General features: G+C 39.1%; 1 pseudogene; it reads right to left on the bottom strand.

The window, feature by feature from the left end:
• Positions 1–871: 871 nt before the first annotated feature.
• LOC109919428 lies at positions 872–9,721 on the bottom strand (annotated as a pseudogene).
• Positions 9,722–26,819: the final 17,098 nt, after the last annotated feature.

Genomic DNA, 26,819 nt, shown 5'->3' with positions numbered 1-26,819 from the left:
AAGTTTATCCAATTGACAAGTTTACTTTGATTTAACTTTACTAATTAATCTGTCATGTGGAATCTTGTCAAAGGCTTTACTAAAGTCCAAATAAACAATATCTGCCTCTTGCCGTTGTCAGTATCCTTGGTTACTTCCTGAAAAAAACTCAATCAAGTTTGAGACATGATTTTCCCTCACGGAAAACGTTGCTGACTATCGCTGATCATTCCTTGCCTCTCCACATTCATATAAATCCTGTTTTTCAGAATCACGTCCAACGACTTACCACCGAAGTCAAATTCACAGGCTATAGTTCTCCGACTTCTCCCTACATCCTGTTCTGTGAAGCAGTTCAGCACTGACTCTCCCTCCTGTGATCCTGATCTAAGTCTGGCTCCTCTCCAACAGTGAGAAACAGTCTTACCATAAATCACCCACAGCTTCTCCTCCAGCCTACTGTACTCCACCCCGCAGGAATACTCAGCCTGATCCTCCGGATCAAACTCCATCCACTTCCTGCTCTGGTAGGTCCTGTCATGGTTGCGTAAGATCACAGTGAACAGGGTCTCATTGATCAACACTCCATCCCTCCACAGACTCACCTCGATGGCTTGGGGGTAAAACCCAGTGATGTGGCAGGACAGCCAGTTAGAATCACCTAGATGAGTAAAGGACACGCAGGAGGCGACTGAGAGAAAGAGAAGTAAGAGTCAGTGCAGGAACTTTAAGAGAGAGAGAGAGAGAATATGGCTGTCATTCCACCCTCACTGACTCTCACTTGCCCCCCACTCACCATCTCTCACTCCCACTCCCTCACTCACCGTCTCTCACTCCACCCTCTCACTCATTGTGTTTCATTGCCACTCTCCTGTCCTCCACTCACCAATTCTCAGTTCAGGTATTTCCTCAGCCATTCAACACACTCTATCTCCAGGTAATGCCTTCACTGCTGGTTCTTGATTGTGTCCTGGTCCCACCTGTTTTTGATGCGTTCCGCCCAGAGGATGGGGGGGGGTGTGGGGGGGTGTCACCCATATCATGTGATCCTTATCAAAGCTGATAAAATTTTGTCCGTCCCATGCTCTCTGATGGAACCAATTTGTCATCCTATTATCGCTCAGGTCACTGCTGGTCATCATCTGGTACGTGTGGATCCCTGCCAATCAGAAACACACGCTGTCAATTGGATCCTGCACAATTAAATGCCACCACAAATCTCCACACTCAATCAGCCTTTGGGTCCCAGATCCTGATCCACTCCTGGTTTCTCCCCATTCCTGCCTAGACCCACTGACCCCACAAAAAGATGCCAAACGGTGAGTAGATGAAGAGTCACCTGCTGATTGATTGGTTTGTGACAAGAGCGTTTGAAGAGAATGTTTGAAATTCATCTCCAAATCCTGAACGAGAAAGCATTTCCACTTCTAGGACTTGGGGCCATCACTCTCCACATTAACTCTTCCCGAGGGATCAACTCCTTCCACAAACTCCAGGAAACCAAGAATTCGAGTCATAGCAGTAACAAAATACCGGAGAGAGTGATTGTCCGAAATATAGTGAAAACGTAAGTGCATTAATTAGCAATGACAAAACGCCAAACGAACACTGAGTCACACTTCCCTTTACGCTCTACACCTGTATTTATAAAGCCCAAAATGTCGTCCATCTTGTTATCTGAATTAATATCTGAATGGTAGTATATTGCAGAAAGGGGTGGGGGGGGGGTGTGGTGGTACAGCAAGTGCTGGGTGTTGTTGTACACCAGTTGATGAAAATAAACATATATTTATGCATATATGTCAGGATGATTTTTCCTATGGGAAAGAGGAAATTGCCTCATTGGTTTACACAGCATGATTCATCTTCTTCATGAAAGATTATTACAATTGCCAAATTCCAGACGTTGGATGGAGAGGAGCTCATTTTCCTCTCATATTTTTGCAGCAGCAGCGGGAGTGGTGTGAACGAGCACCATGGGGCTGCCAAGAAGGTAAGTTCTTCATTTTGGCAGCGGAGCTGAGTGGGAGCAGTCGAATTGCACTCTGGGAAGGTGAGTGAACTGATATGTTTGGGCAGTGGCTAGAACTGTGACCAGTGGTGTTCCACAGGGATCCGTGTTGGGATCACTGTTGTTTGTGATGTACATAAATGATCTGGAGGAAGGTATAGATGGTCTGATTAGCAAGTTTGCAGATGACACTAAGATTGGTGGAGTAGCAGATAGTGAAGGGGACTGTCGGAGAATGCAGCAGGATATAGATAGATTGGAGAGTTGGGCGGAGAAATGGCAGATGGAGTTCAATCCAGGCAAATGCGAGGTGATACATTTTGGAAGATCCAATTCAAGAGCAAACTATATGGTGAATGGAAAAGCCCTGGGAAAAATTGATGCACAGAGAGATCTGGGTGTTCAGGTCCATTGTACCCTGAAGGTGGCAACGCAGATCGATAGAGTGGTCAAGAAGGCATATGGCATGCTTTCATTCATCAGACGGGGTATTGAGTACAAGAGTTGGCAGGTCATGTTACAGTTGTATAGGACTTTGATTCGACCACATTTGGAATACTGCGTACAGTTCTGGTCGCCACATTACCAAAAGGATGTGGATGCTTTGGAGAGGGTGCAGAGGAGGTTCACCAGGATGTTGCCTGGTATGGAGGGCACTAGATATGAAGAGAAGTTGAGTAGATTAGGATTATTTACATTAGAAAGACGGAGGTTGAGGGGGGACCTGATTGAGGGCTACAAAATCATGAGAGGTATAGACAGGGTGGATAGCAAGAAGGTTTTTCCCAGAGTAGGGGACTCAATTACTAGGGGTCATGATTTCAAGGTGAGAGGGGAAAAGTTTAAGGGAGATATGTGTGGAAAGTTCTTTACGCAGAGGGTGGTGGGTGCCTGGAACGCGTTGCCAGTGGAGGTGGTAGAGGCGGACATGATAGATGTCATTTAAGATGTATCTAGACAGATACATGAATGGGCAGGGAGCAGAGGGATACAGATCCTTGGAAAATAGGCGCCAGCTTTAGATAGAGGATCTGGATCGGCGCAGGCTTGGAGGGCTGAAGGGCCTGTTCCTGTGCTGTAATTTTTTTTGTTCTTTTGTTCTTTATATGGGTGTGGTATGGATTCTTAAATGTCAGAGATAGCTTCAAATACCACAGCTGGTATATCATCAAGTTTTGTTATTTTTCATATGTTTATTGCAATTTTGCAGTTCCTCTACTGGTGGCAGCTAATCCTTGGTTTGCACTGCATCGTACTGGCATAAGGTCTGAAGGCTTTTAGCATCTACTAGATTCTATTAGAATCTATTAGATTCATGGTTGGGAGATTGTTGAAAATGTTCTTTCCAGCTTTGGTGCATGACATTTTTATCCTTAAGAAAAGATGCTGCATTCTTGGAGTGGACAGCATTTTGTCCATTTGACATTGGTTTGTAGATAACTCCAGTAACTACAAAACCACTTTACATGTGTTTACGGTGAGTACACTATTTAATAAACACTACAAAAAAGAAAAATACAACAAAGCTTGCCAAGGGTATTAAAGCCAATGCAAAAAAGAGCTCTCTTTCAATTATATGAAGAGAAATCATGGTCAGGAGCAGAGAGACCCCTTCAAGATCTGCTATATGAAATGACAACAAAGGCCAACATTTTGCATTTAACCTGTGTGTTTACAGTTCAGGAAGAGGTCAGCACACCAGACATTCAAATGCGTACTATTTCTGAATAGTGGCTGAGACTAAATAAAAATTACATCAGTCAGATGACAGTAATGGAAAACTGAATTGCAGCAAAGAGTGACAAATCCCCAGGACCGGATTGTTTCAATCCGAGGAATTTAAATTTGTAGCTGAGTCCATTTCGGGTGCTATAACTTTAATTTTTCACTGTTACCTCTGTTTACAAGTTGTTCCTTTAAACTAGAATGTTCCATTCTCAGCATCACTTTTCAGTAGGATAATCGAATTTCTACAGTGTCAAAGCAGGCAATTTGGCCCATCAAGTCCACACTGACCTTCCAAAAAAACATCTCATCCAGACTCACTCCCCTATCATATCCCACAGCCCTGTGTTTCCCATGGTTAATCCACCCAGCCTGTGTATCTTTGGACTATGGGGGGAAATTGGAGCACCAGGAGGAAAACCATACAGATATGGGGAGAATGTGCAAACTCCACACAGTCACCTAAGGTAGAATCAAGCCTGGGTCCCCGGCACTGTGAGGCAATAATGATAACCACTGAACCACAATACCACCCTAACAGGAATGTGGAGGTCTTTAGGAGGATACAGAGGAGATTTTCCAGGGATGAAGGAATTACAATAAAAAGTTACCTTTGGAAAGCTAGAGTTATTCTGGTTGAAGAATTTGTGTTTGAGGGGAGATTTAACGGAAATGTGCAGGATCAGAACATGTTAAGATACGATAAATACACAGTGGCTGCTTCCATCCACTGATAGTACATGGATTAAGAGAGCACCATTTGAAAGTAATGGGCAAGGGATGCAAGTGAGTGGGTTACATCAAAACAAGGAAGATATTTTACTGCAGGGAGTGGACCTTCCTGCCTATCTCTGGTACCTGGTAGAATCAGGGACATTATTGATTTCAAATGAATGTACAGTTGAATGGAATAACCCCACAGGACAGCAAGAACACACCTAGAAATGTAACTGACAGTAAACCCATATAAATTGAATTCCATATCATGAGTGGCCTTCTTTCTGTGATGCTGTACGTCTATAGCATTCAATTCATTCAAAAAGATGACAGAGGGGGGAAGAATATTTGGCCCAATATATACTGTCAGGAAAGTAACAGTCTACAAGTATAGCTTGAATACGCCCCTATACTTCAGTTGATCAGATAGCCAGAGGAAAGGTCCCACATTGAAATTTGCAGCAATTAAGTTCCTTTTTTCCCTTGTGTTTAATGCAATCTTTTTTGAGTTATGCTGTTTCTTCCGGGCGTATTGTTTCTTTTTAGTTCGATTGGTAGAATCTATAACAGTGCTTTAAAAAAAACTGGCATGTATGAGATTAGAATTCCTAAGTAATTTAATGAGTAGTGCAATCACAAGGGAATGTGCAAGCATCATCGAAATTTGTTCACATAAACACCGATGGTGGGACAAGTACTTTCTGACTGTGTAGTGATAAATGAGGTGGATGTTTCTGAATGAGAGATCAAGGGGAGAGAACTTGATAGGTATAAAGGATAAAGAACAGTCATCTCAATATACTTGATGCAGTGAAGGAAGAAGATTTAGAAGAAAAAAAACAGTGAGATTGGTTTCTGTGCTCGGAAATATCAAATTAGGAAATAAAGCAATGTTTTGCAACCCTAATATGATATAGGAAGTGCAGGCTCAGATGTGGTTAAATCTCTGCTCAAGTTCATCCAGCCTTCCTCTCAATAAAGCTGCTACGTAACTGAACTTTATTGTACAACCCAATATTGCTGTAAGTAAGGGATTTAATTCCTTACAAATTTGTTAAGCAAGATAAGAAGATGGAAATAGTGAGTAGGGACAAGTGCCTGAATTTTAAGGATGTGATTTGTGATATCTTGGCTATTCACTGTGGTAATTAATCACTTGGACGGTGAGATTGAAAGTTAATGTCTGGATATCAAGTTGACAAAAATATAAGCAATATCATAAACTTTGCAGAAGAACATCGAAAGACACATTGATAAAGTTTGTAAAAAAATATAAGGTTCAGGACATTATCAAAGATGCATAAAACAAAGTACATTCTAAATTTTGAATAGCTCATAGTAATAGAGGTTTCAAGAGAAGTGAAGTCCAATTATATAAATTATTAAAGTGTCTTATAAAAGGTAAAAATAATAATTAAAGCAGTCCAATGGAAAAAAATGACTTTATATCTCAAGGCCTGGAATAAAACAATACCGCCACACTAAGTCTTGTTTAGATGACACATGGAGAAATGTGGGTAGTTCTGTGCACCACATGTTATAATAAAGGGATTGACCTTGCAGCAAGTGCAGCCTCTATTTATTACAAAGTTAACTAGACTCCAATGATTGCACTGCGAGGAGGAATGAAACAGATAGTGTATAGATGGAGCTGAGAATGCAATGTTATTAAAGTCACAGGGAAAATTTGATGGTAGTGTTCAAGATTGTAACATGTTTAGATAAGGTAAATATAGGTGGCTATTTACATTGACTGATGTTAAATGGATTAGGTGAATACATTTTGTAAGTAATGATCACAAAGTGGTATGGCATGGAAGGAGGCTATTCAGTCCATTGTGTCTCCCTCGGCTCTCAGAATGAGCATCATTCCTTGGCACCAAACTCATGCTTTCCCTCTTATCTTTGACAATTGTTTATATTTAAATAATCAGCCAATGCCCTTTTGACTGACTATCGAACCTACCTCCGCTGCAATTCCAGGTAGTGTGTTCATGTTCTGAATGACGCGTTGTGCGAAAATGTTTTTTTTCTGACATCCCACATTCATCTTTTGGAAACCATTTGAAACCAGAAGTCTTTTGCTCTTGATCCTTTTACCAGTTGGAAGAGTTATTCCTTAGCCCCTTTAACCAGCCCTTTGATTATTTTGAACTTTCCTTCCGATGCCCTCTTGGATTGTTTTTTTTCTCCAAGTATTCCTGATATGAAGGCGGATCAGAGAGTGAAATCATTTCTAAAAACTGGAGTCGGAACTTTCAGGAGTGAAACTGCAAAAGAGTTCCTCACTAAAATGTGACAGAGGTTTGGATGTGACAAATAACGGTTGTCAATTGATCATTTCACATATGAGTTTGCTAACTATTAGCCATCTACACGCATCAGGAAAAGTTTGCAAAATTTGCTACCATAGCGTGAAGCTTCAGACCAGCCTTAATCAAACAAACGTGAAGGACTGATCAACCTTCCCTTGTGATCTTCCCTGATCAGCCGTACACGCTCAGCCAAACCAACTTTAACCTGCTGAATTAATTTATTTCTTTAATACTTCTACCAGATACTTTGACTCCTCTATTTTAAAACGTTAGGCACAGTGACTGTGGCAAGCGATTTTATACAACTGTGAAATTTCACAGTTTTAGCAGTTATTAGCATACACCTTTTTAAAAAAATTATAAGATTTAATAGTTGAGAGAGCTGCTGGAATAACATCAACAGGTAAGTACGATATAATTTTTGCTATGAGAAATATTTTTACGTGAAAATTAACTCCACAGATGCTGTAGCGAGGCTCACCGGTCTAGTGGGAAGATAATCCAGATTATTTCACAATGCTTAGACCGGAGTACTTTCTCTGAGAATTTGATTGTAAAAGTATCTGTGTTAAGGAACATGTTTTGACAATATTTCTGTGTTCAGCACAGCTATTTTCTTTTGGTGGGTTACACTAAGTTGATATTTGAATGAAGCAACAATTAAATTTAAGTTAAACGTTATTAATCTGGCAGCTGAGACCCTTTAGTAAATGTAAATAATAATTGTTAAGTGTAAGTGGTTTGAATGACTGAGCGAGGCAGTTCAGTTTTCATTGCAGCGTCTTTTTTCATCAGTCCGTTTGGTAACAAGAGCAAAGTGACATTTCAGGATATTGAGCAGCTCCTCTCTGAACCTACTCTGGGTCACTACATAAATCGCTGTGTTTGTGCAGGAGCTCAGAAGCTGTAGCATGATCCCCACATTTTTGAAATGTTCCAATTTGTTGACTATCAATCTGCGATTAAAATAGCTTTTAATTCGAAAATCTAAGAAATATGCGACTGTTATTATCCACAATAGGAGGAAATTGACAGATATTGCAAAAAGTAAAACAATGGACCTTCTCCGACTCTTCATTTCAGGGTCCTCATCCTGCTCCCCCTTGTTGTGGATCCGAAGGTTCCTTCGAGCATGACTGGCCATTAAAATACGCCTAACTGTGAGGATGTTAAAGGTTAAAATCAAAAAGAATGGAAGAATTGGGGTTAACAGCTGATCTAACCAAGAAAATGCTATCCCTGCAAACTGAATGTAAATTGCAAGTGATTCTTTGCAACCCCGTGGTATATTGTCAATTTTAAATTGAGAAACATGCAAGATAGCCCATGGAATGTTCTTTATGCAAAAGAAAAGATGCAATAGAATGATAACCCAAGTAGCAGTTTTGTCAGTGCAATATTTTGTTTTCAACTTCTGCCAACATATGGCTACAAAACGATCAAAGGTAAAGGCAACTGTGAACCAAACAGAAATGTCCATGGCAGTTGGAGAGAGGAATAGAATGAGTCTGCACACAGAAGTGTAAATGGGTAAAAAATTCCAATGATATAGTGCAACTATCCTGTGTATTACCACATTAAAAATGATCACCATGAGGTCTGCTGTCGCCATCGCCACTAGGTATTGAGTTACACATCTGGATAGACCACATTTTCCCTTAGACAGAATCACGATTGTCATCAAGTTAACTGTGGAAAAGAGGCAAAATGAAAACAGTAAATAAATAGCTGGAATCAACAGTAAACATTAACTGTGGTAACGCTAGGTTAACATTCAACACTTGTATTAATCTATCATCTTCTGGAGTTTGTGCTGATGATTTTCTCATTGATATTGTAATGTTTAACGATGAATCTAAGGGTTCATTTTCTTTTGCCATCTCAATTGAATGCATTAGCTAAAGTGGGATAACACTAAGGATATTAGTTTTATAAATAGAGGAGACACCAACAATTGAAACAAGGAAGGCATACAAAAATAACCAGATTTAAGAATAGAATATAACAATACAATGCAGATAAGAAAAAAACTGCAAGAGAAAACAACTGTTTAATTAATTGGCAGGCAGAGAAGAAATAAGGCCTAAGATATGTTGAAGTATTACAGAATAACTCTGGAATGTAAAGGTAAGAATTGAGATTGCATCAATAGCAACAATCAACAAACATAGAAAAGAAGATAATGCAAGTATAACAAGATAACTGGTAAATGCCAAGGTTAGAAATGTTCAGAGCAGAAACAGATAACACTGAGACTGAATGGGAATGGAACAGGGAGCTAAACTGATGAAAAGAGCTTAAGGGCCATGTGAAAATGTCAAGGATTGAAAGTTTTGGGGAGAAGGAAACATAAAGAATGAGACTTTAGAAAAAAGTTTCAGTTGGGAAGAGAGAAGACAGCCTTAATGGTGGGCATTGCTAAGTGATGCATGATAAGTTGGAGGTCAGTGTAATAGGTTTAGCAGGCAAAAGTCAGAGGATTGTGCCCAATTTGAAATTATGATACAACAAAATAGTATAACTCACCAGGCACTCCAGCTACTGCGAGGAAAGTGTAATATATGGATATGACCTGTGATATTGGTTTCCAAAACATTTTTTCAACTTGTCTTCAGATATTGAATATTATCAAAGTGATGGATCCAAATAAAGTATTGAGATTAACAAAAGGAGAAATTAGGAAGTTATTTATAGTGAACTCCTAAATGATACTATGATATTTAATCCCTAAGGCTCTTTTTTATAAGAACTGGAAAACAGATGATCCAAACAAAATCTGGAGTTTCAATGATGAAGTCATTAGGCAGTACCATTTGCACCTTTGGGAACATCAGAAACAATTTCTAAGAATAACATGATAGCTTGTCAGCAGAAACTACGTTAAGAAGGAACAGCTAATTTCAAAACAGACAATCAATAAGACTTGTTCATTTGAAATCCGGAGACAAACCTTCACACCATCCATATATTTCATGTATATTTTACATTTCCAATATCTACATTTATTGTAACAATCTCAGCTCTAACTCTTTCATTATCATACATTAGCTCTTAGCAACTCTCCCAGACAGTGGAAACGTTTTGTCAGAGGCTACCTTACCAATTGGCTTCAATCAAATATATCATTCACAGTGATCAACTCTCACAATTTTACAGGAGGGAATAGGATAGTTTTTTTTTCAAATCTCATTTCAAAGAACAAGTCTTCCTTCCTGTCAATCATTGACATAAAGATACCGGAACATTATTGCAGAATGAAACTATTCCAGTGCAAGTAGAATGTTTCTGCCTTCATAATCTAATCAAACAAGGCCTTTCAGTCTCCCATGATATTCAAGTCTAAATATTTCTCCTCCTTCCCCTATAATCCTCTGACCAATCACTTGAAATCTATACTTCCTAGAAGTAGGCATTTACACTGCGATAAACATATTCCTGTAAATTCTATCTATGCCCATCATAATTCTGCACACTGTAATTAAATAATACCATGTCTTCCTCAGTTTTGGGGAACACAAGCCCAGGCAATCAAATCTAGCATCATAGCTGTAATTTTCAAACCTTAGCAACATGATTATTAATCTCCTCTATAATGTCTCCATCACAGTTATATCATTACCGCAATGTCCTGACCAGATTTGTACACAATATGTCAACTGCTGCCTACACACCATTCTGTTATAACATCCATGCTTTTGTATTCCTTGCTATTTTAAATAAAGGGACACAATTCAGACAGTTTATTAACCAACTTAGCATCAGTTCTGTCACCCTCAAAGGACTGTCGACATGCAGTGAAAGATTTCTCCCTTTTTCTGCAAATCTTAATATCCACCTGTTTATTGAAGTTCGCCTACATTTGTTTGACTTCCCCAAATTCTCTATCTCACACCTTTGGCTTGCATTGTATTTTCCACCTCAACTCAGGAAGGATATTCCGCATGGTTTGGGAGCCTAGAATGAAGGTGCTCCAATTTAGAAATGGTGGGATGCCACTTAGTTTGAGATGAGGAGACTTTATTTTACTGAGAGAGTTGGAAACTTTGGAACTCTCAGAAAAAGAGGATCACTGAAGCTCAGAATTTGAGTGCATTTAAGGTAGAAATTGATACATTTTCTGATTATCTATGGCATTCAGGATCATGGACATTTGATGTGTATGAGGCATGGCAGTTTTTGATTAGCCACCATATTGAACGACTGGGCAGGCTTGACCATCTCAATCATCTGCTTTTGATCCTATGTTCTAATATTCCTACATTTCACCTATGATATTGAACCATTTACGTATTTCTGAAATCGATAGCTAGCCTTTTCACAATTAAGTACATGACTCAATTTTCTGTCTTCCACAAATTTTCCCTTTGTGACTTTCACATTTAACTCCAAATGATTCAGATATAAATTAAGCATCAATGGAGCCAACACTGAGCTACCTTGCATTCATGAAAGCTCCAGTGATCAATAGTGTTTGTTTCCTATCACTGAGACAAATTTGTTTAAAACTCTCATTATTTCCCTGCATCCCATTTTCTTAAAGTTATCTTCCCAGTCTATGACTTGCAATCAAAGTCATTAAGCTTCACAGTTTCAATTCCAAGATAAGGACACTCTTGCTTAGAAATGGAGATACAGTAGTTCTGCTATGGTCTCAACAAATCTTTGTAAACTTGAAGCAAGGCATTTTAGTTTTCATTCCAAACACCAAACTATTGAAATAAAGAGGCAAAAAGCTAATTTTCTTCTTAATTGCCGATATGAACCATTCCCTCACTTTATGTTAGAGACAAAAAAACTGCAGATGTTGGAATCCAGGTAGACAAACAAGAGGTTGGAAGGGTAATACCCAACACGTGCTCCTTTCCTCCAGATGTTGTCTGGCTTGCTGTGTTCTTCCAGCCTCCTCTTTGTCTACCCTCACTTTCTGTGTTTCTCAGAGGACTACACCCACATTTTGTTGAACAATTAAAGGTCTGTCTTATTTTAGTAAGTATTATGCTTTTCTTGTCTTCCTCTTTAAGTGAGCAATATGACACTTCCCACATTGTACCTCTTCAACCACATTATGGCACAGTCAAGGGTTCCATTCACATCTGGTAAAGGCTCCATGTGTCCTCTACGTAGATGTTATTCTCACCTAACATTGAATCTACATAGAAATTGATGAAGTAATCTCTTTTAAGGCACTAATGTTGATGTCAATAACTGTGGCACAAGCATTATCCTTCTAAGATTACATTTCAATTGTCTGCATGCTAATATATGTCCCCGCTACACGCTCCTTCATTCGGCATGCTATCTCACTGAGTTACGTCATATCCAAAGTCTTTAGCTAGACTGCAATATTTGTTTTTCCCTTTCTGGTCTTTCTCCCACACCTGAAGGCATATAGGACACATGTCCATACTTGGTATTCTTTTCATGCCTGGATTTCTAGGAACAGATTACTTGCCTGTTGTTAACTGCATTGCTTGAAAGACGCCACTTTGTACTATAGATGACAGCAAAGGATACTCCTGCTCTGGCCATCTGCATGGTTGTATCAGATGAATTAAAAGTTGAAAGCCAATCTGTCCAGTAACATTATGAATGCTACATTTTGTATAATCTGAGTAATCGGCCACTGATAGACACCCATGAGTAGAATGGTTAAAGGGGTGGGCAGTTATATCCTCCCAATAAATGTACAACATTTGACGATCTTTGTACTAGGGGAAATGTGTGGGCACACCACCCACAACACCCGCCCAAGCCTGGTGAGACCCTTGCCTATTGACAAGGTGATACATATTGGGTATTGTTAGTGGGGCAGGAAGCAGCAGACTGTATAGACAGAAGGAAATTAACAAGATTGTTAAAAAACTGATAAGATATGATTTCTTTACAGAGCCATGAAAATTCATTATGGATGGATGCTGCTGTGATTCATCAGTTGGCAGCTGCTGTGCTTAATCTCATGACAAAGGCCACTGTAGTTATTAATTTGATAATCCACCCTATTGTTACACTATTCGTATTGATGATTATTATTTTCATTGTAGTTTTAATTCTGTGGAGTAGGTCACATGCTGTTATTTTAGGCTACCCCATGGCTATCGCCAATTTACGTCTGCATTTGCAGTTGTAACATGTGCTGTCAAATATTGTTGGGGTGGATTGTATAGAATGGGAAAATAGGCTGTGAAAGTTAACGATGATATTCGACAGCTGCATGACCTTGAATGAGTCCTAGAAGCATTCCTTTACCAGCCGAAGGCAGCACTCGCAGCTTGTTTTTCTATACTAGCTGTTTGTTACATTGTATAAGAGAGAGACAGTTTTGTTCCAAGAACTGGACTTCAACTTGGACTGGGCTTGTGAACTGTGCCAGGAAGGAACTTAAGCCTCCAGACCAGCCATCAACTGAGGGGGCCCCGGTGGGCAGAGGGCATGAGACTTAATGCATTTTTCCCCTTTCTTTTGTTTTAAACTCTCATTATTATCATTGTTATTACTTAACAAACACCCATATTTAAGCAAATTGATGTTGTTGAGTCTTCTCTTAACTATATTTAACCAAAACCAAAAGATATACCTTGTGATCCAAGACAATGATGTCCACAATATTTTTAAAAAGATAATTAGGGAATTTCTTTGCTGTCTTGAGATTACTGCTTAACTCTCAACCATCACTGAATAACAGATTATTCTGACCTAGTTTGAGATGTTCCTGCGTACAACGCAGCTGCTGTGTTTCCTTTTGTACAACCACAACAAAACTTTAGCACCGATGGAAGTTAAATCACATCGTAATTTCCCGAGATAAGGAAAGAAGCTGTGTGAGTGCAAGTTTGCTTTTTCTTCACTATCACCAGCTTTCCAGAATCTTCTTTAGTTTTTTGAGTTTATGTTGCCAGAACTTTTAGAGACAAAACTAATTTAAGGAATGGAACTTTCAAATTGTGGGCACTAAAATAAAAATAAAATATACATATAAAAATATACTTCCTTCTATCCCATAGATGCAAAATTAATGATTTCATCTTAGTGGGTGCTTTGACCAATAAACTTTTGTCTCCATCCCAAGACCCAATTCCTCCAGCTGCCACTCTTTCCTTTTCAACTTGTCAGAAAACCTGTGGTGCCGCATCCAATCGGGAATTTGTCAAGTATTGGAGATTGATCAATTTCCAACATAATATCTGTGAGTGATATTATTTCTAACTGAACTGAAGGTCTTTTTTGTTTTATCAATGTTGTCTACCAACCACAATTAATACTGGGATTCAACAGCCTCCAAGACAGTCCCTGGCCGCCTGCACAGTCTCCAGACAGGCTGCCTGTAAATTTGGAGAAAAGAATGAATAGGGTGGGAAGCTGACAGTTATACATCTGCAAATTTGCTACAGGTTGAGAAGGAAGTGGCATTTGTGTGTCTTAATTACTAGTGGTGGGTTGAAAAACTTGATTCTGTATCTTAAAGTTTGTATCTCGTATGATATTGACTACAATGATAAATGTATACAATAAAATTTAACGTTTTGGTCAATGTTTTGTTGCTTAGTGTAATGATAAAAACTTACAACTTAGATACCATAGCATATTCCTATAGCAAGATTTATGTCTGCACAACAATACATTTAAGTTTCTGAAACAGTGAGACTGTCTTGAAATAGCAGAAAATATCTTCAGTAGATGTACACACCTAGACTCTCCTGCCACAAAGATATTGACCTGGACAGAAATGGAGACACTCTGACGTGTAATGGATCTACAAAGAGAAGCCAGGATTGGGAAAATGTGTTTTAGTCCCTGGTGACTTTTCATAGTGTTGGGAAATTGGAAGAGTGTTGGTGTGACTGACAAGTTAAAAAAAAAAGAGGGATTTTGGAAAGGGGAGAGAAGTAGAAGAAAAGAGAGAAAGGGGCACACAAAAAGTAATGCTGTTCATAGGTAAGATGCACTCACTGCCTTTAAGATTAAGAATAAAGACAGGAATAAAACTCAAATATTATGGATGCTAGAAATCTGAGACAAACACAGAAAATGCTGGAGAAACTCAACCAGGTCCAAAGCATCTGTGAAGAAAAATAGATTTCACTTTCAAGTCACAGGACAAATGCAAGAATGCCAAATGGTATAGAACGTAACATTGCATTCTTCATGAGAATGGGTTGTCAATTGGTTACCACACAGATGGTCCATGGGATTATTATCACCCCTCCCATTCCCCAAGCAAGACCAAAAGCATGCCATATTGAAGGAATTCTATTCATTGGCTATTATCTGGGGAATGGCCTGCTCCTCCAGGTGGATGATTAAGCATACTATGATAGGATACAATCCAAACCACAACATATAGCGATAGTCCATCATTTAAACAACATGAGAAATAATTCAACTAGTCCCTCCTTTCTCCCTTAATATTTTATCTCCACTAACATGTATAAAAGGTTATACTACTTATGTAAAACTTGCACTTATATTACGCCTTCTACAAGCCAATGTCTTCACTACTATCATGGAGACATCAGCTGAATTATAGCCACAGGCAGGGACTAACTGACGGTAGACTGCAATATTCTTTTGGATGCATCTGGATTGAACCAACATGCGTTCATCCTTGAAGTGTAACTTTTAAGGAAGTTACCTTGTGATTTAATGAGTTTCAGAAAATTGTGACTTTATTCTACAGGAGAGAACTGAAGGGATTGGAATGATTTATATACTTGAAGACTAATTGTATGATGATCTTACACAAAAAGTAAGTTCTTAATCCTTGATTTATTGCATGATGAATCAGACAGAGACACAAATGCATCTTCATATACTGAATAAGTTCTCCAGTCCCTGTTCCATATTTCCATAATTCCATAAGAAATAATGATATGACATTGGAGACCATAAGTAGGCCATTCAGCACATTGAATCTGCTCCACCATTCCATGAGATCATGGTGGTCTGATAATCCAAAACTGCACTTTCTTGCCTTTCCTCAATATAAAGCTTGATTAACTTGCTGATTAAAAATCTGAAAATCTCTGCCTTGAATATGTTTAGTCACAGAACCTCTATTTTCCTTTTAGTAAAGAATTCACTAATTCATTTCACAAAACAACACTCATGCTATTGATGTTTAACAATATGATAGAAGTGGCTACAATTTCTTCCCAGTTATAATGGTGGGGTCTTCGTTTTCCATGTTATGCGGGGACACTGTGTGCATCCACAAATGAATCACAATAAATTTCAAACAAATCAGGGACAGTTGATAGTGAACTACCTTGCACATTACAGGCCGTTATAGAAAATACTCCTTCCATGTAATTAAAACCAGGCAACAGTCATGGAAATGAAAGCACCAGATCTTGACCTGGAGAACAAGTAGTTTGATTACAAGCAGAAAGGAGAACATATATTCTGTGGCACACACTAACCCATCACTCTCAAAAATGACCCTTCACAAACAAAATTACTCCAAACTGACCTAAGCATTTCCCAAGTTTACTCCCATGCTAGTCAGACAAGTTATCATTCAAAAGTATTGACAATATCCAAATTGATTCCTTCATCCAAGCTGATGCCTCACGAGACACAGTAGAACACACACATAAAATGATCTTTTGCCTCTAAACTCCCTCCATAAAGAAGTTCTCTACACATAAAATGATCCTTAGACCTTTCAAATGACCTTTAACCTGAAACTATCCTTTCATTAAAAATAAAATCTCACCCTTAATTGACACATCACACTTTAACCATCTGACTCAAAATTCGTTAAATAAAAACCTCAGCACAAACTGATCTTAACAACCAAACTGATCCCTCTTGATATGCAGAAATTGAAAATGAGCCCCCACCCTCTGAACCCATTTCCTGACCCATCACTTACACACTAAGATGACCACAGAGCACCAGGCTGATATGTTGCCTCCAAGTATGATGACCAAACAAAGAAAAGTCTCTATATTGTGTCAAACTGCATTTGGAGCAAGCAAAAAACCATGCATAGCAACCAGCAAATGCTTGTAAAACAAAGTCCACAATTAGATGTGAGTGTCAGATTGGACAACATTTGTTAAATCATCCTGATTACACACACACACACACACACACACACACACACACACACAATTGCTTACAATCCCTTCTATTTGCAGGCAAAATGAAAGTGTGCTTCAAAGTGGGTCTGTTCAGTTCAACAAAATAGGTGTCAGACATTCTCTGACTCATTTCTCAGAGCAATGCCTTAATCACTCAGAGTCTAACTGCTTGCTTTAAAAATAAGTTTATTAAGCTTGGCAATAAACTGTCCAACATAGTTGATCTGCTGCATTTTCTTTCCAACAACTCCTCTAATCAGAATCAATAATCAGTGCTGTTATCACATTTAGAGGAGAACTTCTTTTCCATTTATATCGATATTTCTCATCAATTGTTCTGATAAGTGTAAGAGTTAAATCTTTAGCAATATATGCATTTTTCAGCATTTGTAAAGAATTGTATTAATTAAGTAATGTGTGCATTGTAATCAAATCTGTTGATGCCAAAAATACAGAAGATAGACAAAAAAGCAAACTTTGAAAGGATGTGCAGAGCATTTAAAGGACATAGATTCTGGGAGCTAGACAAAATTTGGCAGATTGAGAAATGTGAGTGTGCATGTGTGTGTGTCCACTTTACTGCAAATAATAGAATGTAAGTTGTTTTTAATGGAGAGGAAGAACTAAATGCTCGTGCAGACCTTATACAAAGACCAGCATTCAGATATTAAAAATATTTAGAGAGTGAAATGGAATTTCAAAATTTACTACAAGGCAATGCAGTATATAAAGTGGGCAGGTCTCACACAATTGTTTTGTCCTGCTTAGTTGAGGAGAGATGAAGTTGCTTTGGAGGAAGTTTGGAAAAAAATCTTCAGGCGAGTTCCAGGAACGAAGGGACTGCCTTATAAGGAAAGGCTGAGAAGTTTAAGATGATAGTCATTTGTATGAAGTAGCCTGAGGAACTTGACAGTTTAGTCATGAGGAGAAAATTCACCTCACTGAGGAGTTTAGAATTGATGGGCATAATTTCAGAAGAAGGGATCTGTCGCTTCAGATGAAGATGAGGAAGTATTACTTATCTGAGGTTTTAATTGATCTTTACCTCCTCACAAAGCTGTGCATGCCATTTTCTGAAATGCATTCAAGCTGACTAAAACCATAAATGAATTCGTAAAGGTCATCCTCATCAAATGTAAAGTGCATGGGAATGCCCTTCAAAGAGAGGAGGATGCAGGTTGTAAATAGTATTACAGCTGTGCAGTTTTCGATCAGTAATCCTTCAGTATCATCCATGGAGTATTGTGTGATTCCATTGCCTTTGCAGCATCTTGTACCTTCAGGCAATTCAAGATGTCATATGGAGTGAGTCACATTGTCTAAAAATTGTCATATTGATGTTGGGGACATCTGGAGGAAGCAGAGCTGGATTGATTATAATTTGCATCAGAATATGAAGAGCATTAAAAAGTCTTCAGTCTTTTATTTTGCACTGATATGCAGAGATCTGCACTCTAGGAGCACCTTCTTTTATGTGTCCCCTCCCTCTATTGTTTGTTTAATTTTCCACAACAATTCATAACTGGAATTGCAGTGCAGAGTTTATAACTGATCTGTTGATTATGGACTTGTTTGACTTGAACTAAGATATGCAGTTTCTACAGTTTAGCATGTGAATTGTCCTGTGGTTTCAGCTTCAACACAATTGACACATCATTTTAAGGTCTGAATAGTGCTGCGCCTAGCATGTCCACCTGAGTTTCTTATTGGACACAGGATACATAGGGAGGTATGGTTGGGGGTTATGGCACTCTGCAGGTTTGAAGATTATGGTTGGGCAGAATTCTGTTGATGCTATTTTCTCAGTCGCTCATAGGTACCTAGCTTTGAATCGGAATCTATTTGAAATCTATTCACTTTAGCACAAAGGTAGTGCCATGTGACAATTTCGAGAGGTTCAACTCCATCTCCACAATTAGCTTGCAGTGGCCTCTCTGCCAATTGTTTCATGGACATATACATCTGCGGCAGATTGTTGAGGTTGACATAGAGTCAGAGCGATAGAGTAATACAGCATAGAAACAGGCCCTTTGGCTAAATCTGGTCCATGCTGACCATGGTGTCCACTCAGCTAGTTCCAATTGCCCGCATTTGGTCCATATCCCTCTAAACGCTTCCCATCCATGTACCTATCCAAATATTTGTTTTAAATGTTGCTATTGTACCTGCCTCAACCACTTTCTCTGGCAGCCCATTTCATACATGCACCACTCTCTGTGTGAAGAAGTTGCCCCTCAGGTCCTTAAATCTTTCCCCTGTCACCTTAAACCTATGCCCTCCAGTTTTCAATTCCTCATCCCTGGGAAAAAGACTATATGCTTCATCCTATCTATGCCCTTCATGATTTTATACACCTCAATAAGGTCATCCCTCGTTCTCCTGTGTTAGAAGGAAAAAGTCCTTTCCTGGCCAACCTCTCCCTATAACTCAGGCCTACTAGCTCCAAATGCGTCCTCACCAATGACATATACAACTGTAACATAACGTCCCAACTCCTATACTCAATGCCTCGATGAAGGCCAGCATGCTAAATGCCTTCTTCACCACCCTGTCTACCCGTGATGATGCTTTAATGAACTATGTACTTGTACTCCTAGGTCCCTCTGTTCGACACACTCCTCAGGAACTTACGATTTACTGTACAAGTCCTACCTTGGTTTGACTTTCCAAAGCGCAACACCTCACATTTATCTGTATTGAATTGTATTTGCCAATCTTCAGTCCACTTCCCCATCTGATCAAGATTACACTGTAATTTCTTGTTAACTTTCTCACTATCAACCATACTTACTAACTTTGTATCATCTGGAAATTCTAATCATGCCTTATACATTCACATCCAGATCATTTACGTAAATTCAAGTATGTTTCTCACTCTTGTCATACACTCACTTACTGCATTATTAATGTTGAATTATCTGTTTCATTGTAGCAATGTAAATTGATTTTTCATGTAACTTTAACTTCAGGATGCATTAATAATACAGTACGCATTTATTCTATACTTTTGCAGACATTGATGTTCTATGAATGGTGATGCACATTTTTAAGTTTATTATTAACTTGTGTATAATGGTTCCAAATTAACTGTGAACTGTTTTATATGTTTTATGTTTTATGTCATATGTTTTATGCAAATTGGCATTCATTTGAAGCGTAGGTTATGTGTCCAGACTCTAAAGCATAGATGATTTATCATCTTTTTAACATGGGACACTGAGAGAAGTGAACAATTTAAAATCAGCGTTCAATATTCAGGCCTTGTAATTGAAAAATTACAGAGATACAAAATATATCGTCTACACAGATTGAAAGTTGGGAATTATTAACCAAAAAATAAAGTCAAATTAAGTGTTGCACCTAACCATTGGATTTGGGCACAGTGACAATGAGCAAATGAAAAAGTACAGCACAGGAACAGGCCCTTCGGCCCTCCAAGCCCATGCTGACCATCATGCTATAATTAATCTAAAAACAAACCTGCCATTTTTTGATCTGTATCCCTCTATTCCCTCCCTATTCATGTACCCATCTAGGTGCCTCTTAAATGTCTTCAATGTGCCCACTTCCACCACCTCTTCTGGTAATACATTCCAGGCTGCTCCCACTCTCTGCGTGAAAAACATCCCTCGCACATCTCCCTTAAAATATCACCCCCACTCTGACCTTGAACCTGTGCCTCCTTGTAATTGAAACTTCAACCCTGGGAAAAAGCCTCTGACTATCCACCCTATCAATGCCTCTGATAATTTTGTAGATCACTATCAGGTATCCTCTCAGCTGCTGTCTTTCCAGTGAAAACAATCCTAGTCTTTTTAACCTTTCCTCATAGTCAATGCCCTGGAGACCAGGAAAAATTCTGGTGAATGTTCTGTGTACTCTGTCCAAAGCTTCCACATCCTTCTGGTAGTGTGGTGACCAAAACTGTACACAATACCCCAAATGTGGCCTAATAAGGGTTTTATATAGCTGCAACATGTTTTGTCAACTCTTGTACTCCACGGCCCGGGCAATGAAGACAAGCAGGCATATGCCTTCTTAATCACCTTGGCTATCTGTGTTGCCGCTTTCAGGGAACTGTGGACCTGCACACCCAGATCCATCTGAATGTTAGGTGTTCCTAAGGGTTCTGCCATTTACAATATAATTCACACCTAAATTTGATCCTCCAAAATGCATCGCCTCGCATTTGTCTGGATTAAACACCTGCTGTTTAGCTGGCATGAAATATTTAATATTAATATTAATTTATTATTAATATTAATAATAATTAATAATTCACATCTCCATTCCATTTATAGTTCAAGCTGAACATGAGCAAGGTCAATATACTTCAAAGGAATAATGTACAAACAAAGATCATAAATTAACAGAAATATTTTCCTCAGAGATCAATTTCGTTCATTGACATAGAGGCAGAGCAATCAAATGGTTATGCCAGTCATCTGAAACAATGACATAAAAATATTATCAAATTGGTCCAGCTCATGGCTGGTCCTATGTACAATTCTCCAGCAACATATATTGTCAGTGTTACCCACGTCCATCATACTGGGGTGTTCTACTCTATTTTGTAGGCCACGTACAGTGCAATGCACAATGCTCTGGAATATCATTTCTCTCTCTGACAGTAGACCATACTAATATTTATCTTTCAGTACACATTATTTTGTTGAAAAAAAAATTCAACAACACTCTGAGTTACAAACCAGGTTCTTTTCTATTAAGGTTAGGAAATGAAAACATAGGGGTGATTCAGGACCTTTGAATTCATAAAACAATATCATGGATCTGGTATTTGTATAATGGCTAACACAAGATAAGCATGCAATATATTTAGTCACATTAAACTCTGAGACAAGCTCACACACAATGTAACACTTTACTGGCCATAATCACATATCAGGAGCAGCAAGTCCAGAATGGATCATTAAGTATATTTTGTCAATGGGTTTATTGCTATCAGATTAACGTTGGAGCCTTTCTCCCTGGTTGCGCTGACTTAAAGTTTCTTCAGTTTTCTAGATCAGCCAAATGCTACCTTGCTGTGAAGATGCATTCTTTATCACAAGTGTAGATCATGATGTAATGCCCGAAAAGTTGCAACCAGTACAGAGTGTGTTGAATGATAGCTCGGTTTGGATTCACTGCAGGAGATTAATGAGACAGTGAAAAGTTTAAAGGCGGAAGCAGTTTCCAGAATTATGGAAACATTCTGGGTGTAGATGTGTTGGCAAAGATAGTGAGGATTTTATCAGTTCCAGCTAGAAGGCAATTGAGAATGCAAACATTGCTGTGACTGTTCCTTATAGGAATAGTTATGGTATAGGTCATGTAGAGGTAAATAAATAGTTAGACCTGTCGGGCAGGAGGAGTATACAGAGATACAGATACAGAGTTGTAGACGGAGGTGACAACATGCAGGAAATAATAGGACCCAGTGCATTGTCTTTGAAAGATCATGAATAAATAATACTGGTCTGTTTCCCTAGTATATATTCAATATGCAAACTGATTCAAAACAATTTCTTATTGTAACAGTTCTGAGAGACTAACACCTTTCAGTTTGCGATTAGCCCTTCCCCATCATCCCGTCCCCACTTAATCCCTAACTTAATCCCTCCACATTCTCACCAATGTCCTCCTGTCTTCATTTTCACCCTGCCCCATTTATTTCTCACTGACTCATTCATAACAAATTGTCTCTGTCCAGCCCCTATTCCACCAAATTTTGTCCCAAACTTCTTCCTATGTTTCGTCATTCCCTATCTACATTGCCATTTCCCTGCTACTATCCCCCATTCATGCATCAGCCACTCACCATTCCCCACTCCCCTTTCTCATGAACCTGTCCTGACCTATTTATATTTATCCATATTTATCCCTAAGGTATTTTTTCCTGATTCTCATTTATCACTACCATATTCCTCCCTCTCCACCATTCTCATTTTAATAATATTCTCGCAGAATATTCCCTTTCCCCCATTGTTCCAGTGTAACATAACACTGTTGTATGCAGTTTTCGTAGAGCTATTGTTATTTTTGCTTCTTCAGTGACCCATCCTGATCAGATATCCACGACTTGACTGACAAGGGATACTGACTGCACAGCATCCAAGGATTTGGAAGTTACATCTGCAAGGATTGAGATGGACGTAAGGTAAATTCAATAACAGATCACAGAAAAGGAAACTTATATGAAACCTAGAAGACAGAAAACAGTGATCAGAAAAAGAAGCGAGGTTTTTTTTAGAAACTTCAATTAAAACTGAAGTAATGTGATATCACACTGGTAGATGTTCATCATATGTCCCCGACAAATAAAGTGACATCTATTTAAAAGTGGACTGGAATAGATGGGATCTAACAACACTGGGATGCATTTTCTATTTGTTGTGCAAATATAACAACATCATACTATTCCCTACATATTAATACTGGGTTAGAGAGCAACGTTTGTGTCTGCATATCTAACATTGAAGCCATGAAAGTGCTTTGATTTTTAACTTTGTATCTATGCATTTTCTGTTGCTGGTTCAAAATCCTGGAATTCCCTCCCTTATAGCATTGATGGTCAACCCACAGCAGGAGGACTGCAGCGGTTCAAGAAGGCAGCTCACCACCACCTTCTCAAGGGCAACTAGGGATGGGCAAGAAATGCTAGGCCCAGCCAGCAATGCCCACATCCCACAAAAATGAATAGAAAAAAAAAACACTCAACTGAAATTACTGTTTCATTTTTGCGCACTGCAGACCTCTCCATTGCTTGATATCGAAGAACTAATGTTTCTATTTCTCTGGGTGATTTCAACCTTATTTTAAAAAAATCTTGCATGAAGATTCCTCTTACCCCCCAACCTCAAAATCATGAGTTCATTACCCACAAAAACTTTGCATGTTTTCTTTTTAAAAAAGTTGATTCACAAACCAATGGTGACCATTTTCTTCATATTCTTAAGAAAATACCATCTTCATGGTCAGAAACATTGGAACATCTGTAGGGGTCATGACCTAAATTGGCTTGAGTCTAAGCAGTCTATTTCTGCAATAAAGACTGATATTGGTCTCTTGACCAAGCTTTGGAAATGTCATTTCATCAGACATCTGTATTTCACGCTGACTTGGAGCTGAACTCTGATGAAGCCTACACCTATATCTATGCCTTGTTTTGGGTTGTCTATTGACTTGGTTCAAGCTATTCATCAGACTCTTCAGTTTGTTTACTTTTTTGCTATTATCTTTTCCCTGAACTTACAACATGATATATAGATACAAAACTTCTGTTTCCAATACTAGATTAATTGATCAGAATGCAGAGCAACAGCATATTTTCACTTCTGTTCACAGTAGCCCCCTCAAACTGTTGTGGTGAGGATTCTTCAATCCAACCTTCAGTCTTCCTTCTCTCACTCTATGCTTAAAATGACTGCCCTCCTGCATCGATCACTTTTTGTCTCCCCATTGTGCCAAACATGTCTCCAGCAAGGAAAACCTGGCATGGGCTGGGATTTTAAGGATCCGTTCAGCAAATGTTCTTTGGCTGGAATCCAACGTGTGTTTCGACAAGATAAGAAAAGTTCGCCCCCTGTGTTCCAAATAAAACTGTTTTTCCTCAGATTTCTATCCAAGAGTTAACAATTTGAGTCTGAAAGGTCGAGGGAACACAGTCCAGATCAGAAAAAAAGGGCTGTAGAAACTCTCTTCTACATACTCCGGTGATTTTACCCCTTCCTGTCACTGTACCTTCTTTAATCAGGAAAAATAAATATCTCTGCCTGCATAAACTCTTTAAAAAAACTCCGATCACCCTACCTCTGCAACTTCCTTAAGTTTCTACAATGGTTTTTTTCCTCTATAACATTCAATAGGCCTGAAAAACATCCTTCTTTCTGCAACACACTGCAGCACCTAGATTCATTCCTATTTTTGCAACATTGGTCGACTTCCTGTAACTCTGTACATTTCACCACTGTCCACTCCCATTCTAATTTCTGAAAGCTCCTCATCTTCCAGTAGCATTCTGTATTGATGTAACCAAATATTGAACCTACGCTTGTCCTTATCCCTGTAGTTTCCTCCAATCTCTTTGCACATCTCTACCTCCAAAACCCCAGAATTTATTGCCCCTCTTCACCCTTATAACACCTGGCAGCTGGTGTAATGGTTCATCTATACTTTTGTGATATCGTTCAGCTATACTCACTGCCATATCTCTGTGCATTCTTCACCACCTTCCCTCTATCACTCATTGTAACCTTCTTGAACCATTTCATTCCTCCCTATATATGTTAACTACTCTACTATCTACTGCATTTCCTATATCTGTAATCTGAACAGAGGCTACAAAATTCCGTATCACTGGAACAACCTACAGCCTTATGATCTTCTCTGTTTCTGTAATATCCACAAATCCCTGAACCTCTCCACACTCACATAACAAACTGCCAATGGCCCAAAAATGTCCCCAGTCTGACGTAATATCCTCCATCAAGTACTAGTTTCCCTACCTCTATTACCTCTATTAAACAACGGCAATCTTCTTCATTTCTTTAAACTAATACCCCAGAACTGCAGTCCACAAACCAGTCACTCTCTAAACTCTCCAGGCAATACACAAGAACACAAGAACTAGGAGCAGGAGTAGGCCGTCTGGCCCTTCGAGCCTGCTCCGCCATTCAATAAGATCATGGCTGACCCTTTCGTGGACTCAGATCCACTTACCCGTGTTCTCACCGTATCCCTTAATTCCTTTATTGTTCAAAAAAAATCTACCTTTTTTTTAAAAGCGTTTACTGAAGTAGCGTCAACTACTTCACTGGGCAAGGAATTCCATAGATTAACACCCCTCTGGGTGAAGAAATTCCTTCTCAGTTCAGTCCTAAATCTGCTCCCTCTAATCTTGAGGCTATGCCCTCTTGTCCTAGCTTCACCTGCTAGTGGAAACATCCTCTCTACTTCTATCTTATCTATTCCCTTCATAATTTTATATGTTTCTATAAGATCCCCCCTCAATCTTCTGAATTCCAATGAATATAATCCCAATCTACTCAGTCTCTCCTCATAAGCCAACCCCCTCAACTCCAGAATCAACCTAGTGAACCTCCTTTGCACCCCCTCCAGTGCCAGTACATCCTTTCTCAAGTAAGGAGACCAAAACTGCACACAGTACTCCAGGTGTGGCCTCACCAGCACCTTGTACAGCTGCAACATAACCTCTCTGCTTTTTATTTCAATCCCTTTAGCAATGAAGGACAAAATTCCATTTGCCTTCCTAATTACTTGTTGTACCTGCAGACCTACCTTCTGTGATTCATACACAAGGTCACCCAGGTCCTTCTGCATAGCAGCATGCTGCAACTTTTTACCATTCAGGTAATAATCCTTTTTACTATTACTCCTACCAAAATGTATGACGTCACATTTATTTACCTTGTATTCCATCTGCCAGATCTTTGCCCACTCACTCAATGTATCTATGTTCCTCTGCAAAGTTTCACAGTCCTCTGCACACTTTGCTTTGCCACTCATCTTAGTGTCATCTGCAAACTTTGACACCCTACACGTGGTCCCCAGCTCCAAGTCATCTATATAAATTGTAAATAATTGCGGTCCCAACACCGATCCCTGAGGCACACCACTAGTCACTGACTGCCAGCTAGAATAGCACTCATTTATCCCCACTCTTTGCTTCCTGTTAGTCAACCAATCCTCTATCCATGCTAATACTTTACCCTTAATGCCATGCATCCTTATCTTATGCAGTAGCCTCTTGTGCGGCACCTTGTCAAAGGCCTTTTGGAAGTCTAGGTACACCACATCCACTGGGTCCCCATTGTCCACCTCGCTCGTAATGTCTTCATAGAATTCCAAAAGATTTGTCAAGCATGACCTGCCCTTCATGAACCCATGCTGCGTCTGCCCAACGGGACAATTTCTATCAAGATGCCTTGCTATTTCTTCCTTGATAATAGACTCAAGCATCTTCCCCAC

This window comes from Rhincodon typus, chromosome 35, assembly GCF_021869965.1.
Source record: "Rhincodon typus isolate 14 chromosome 35, sRhiTyp1.1, whole genome shotgun sequence".
Lineage (NCBI taxonomy): Eukaryota > Metazoa > Chordata > Chondrichthyes > Orectolobiformes > Rhincodontidae > Rhincodon > Rhincodon typus.
The sequence above is the reverse complement of the archived record's forward strand: the minus strand, read 5'-3'. Positions and strand labels throughout refer to the sequence as shown.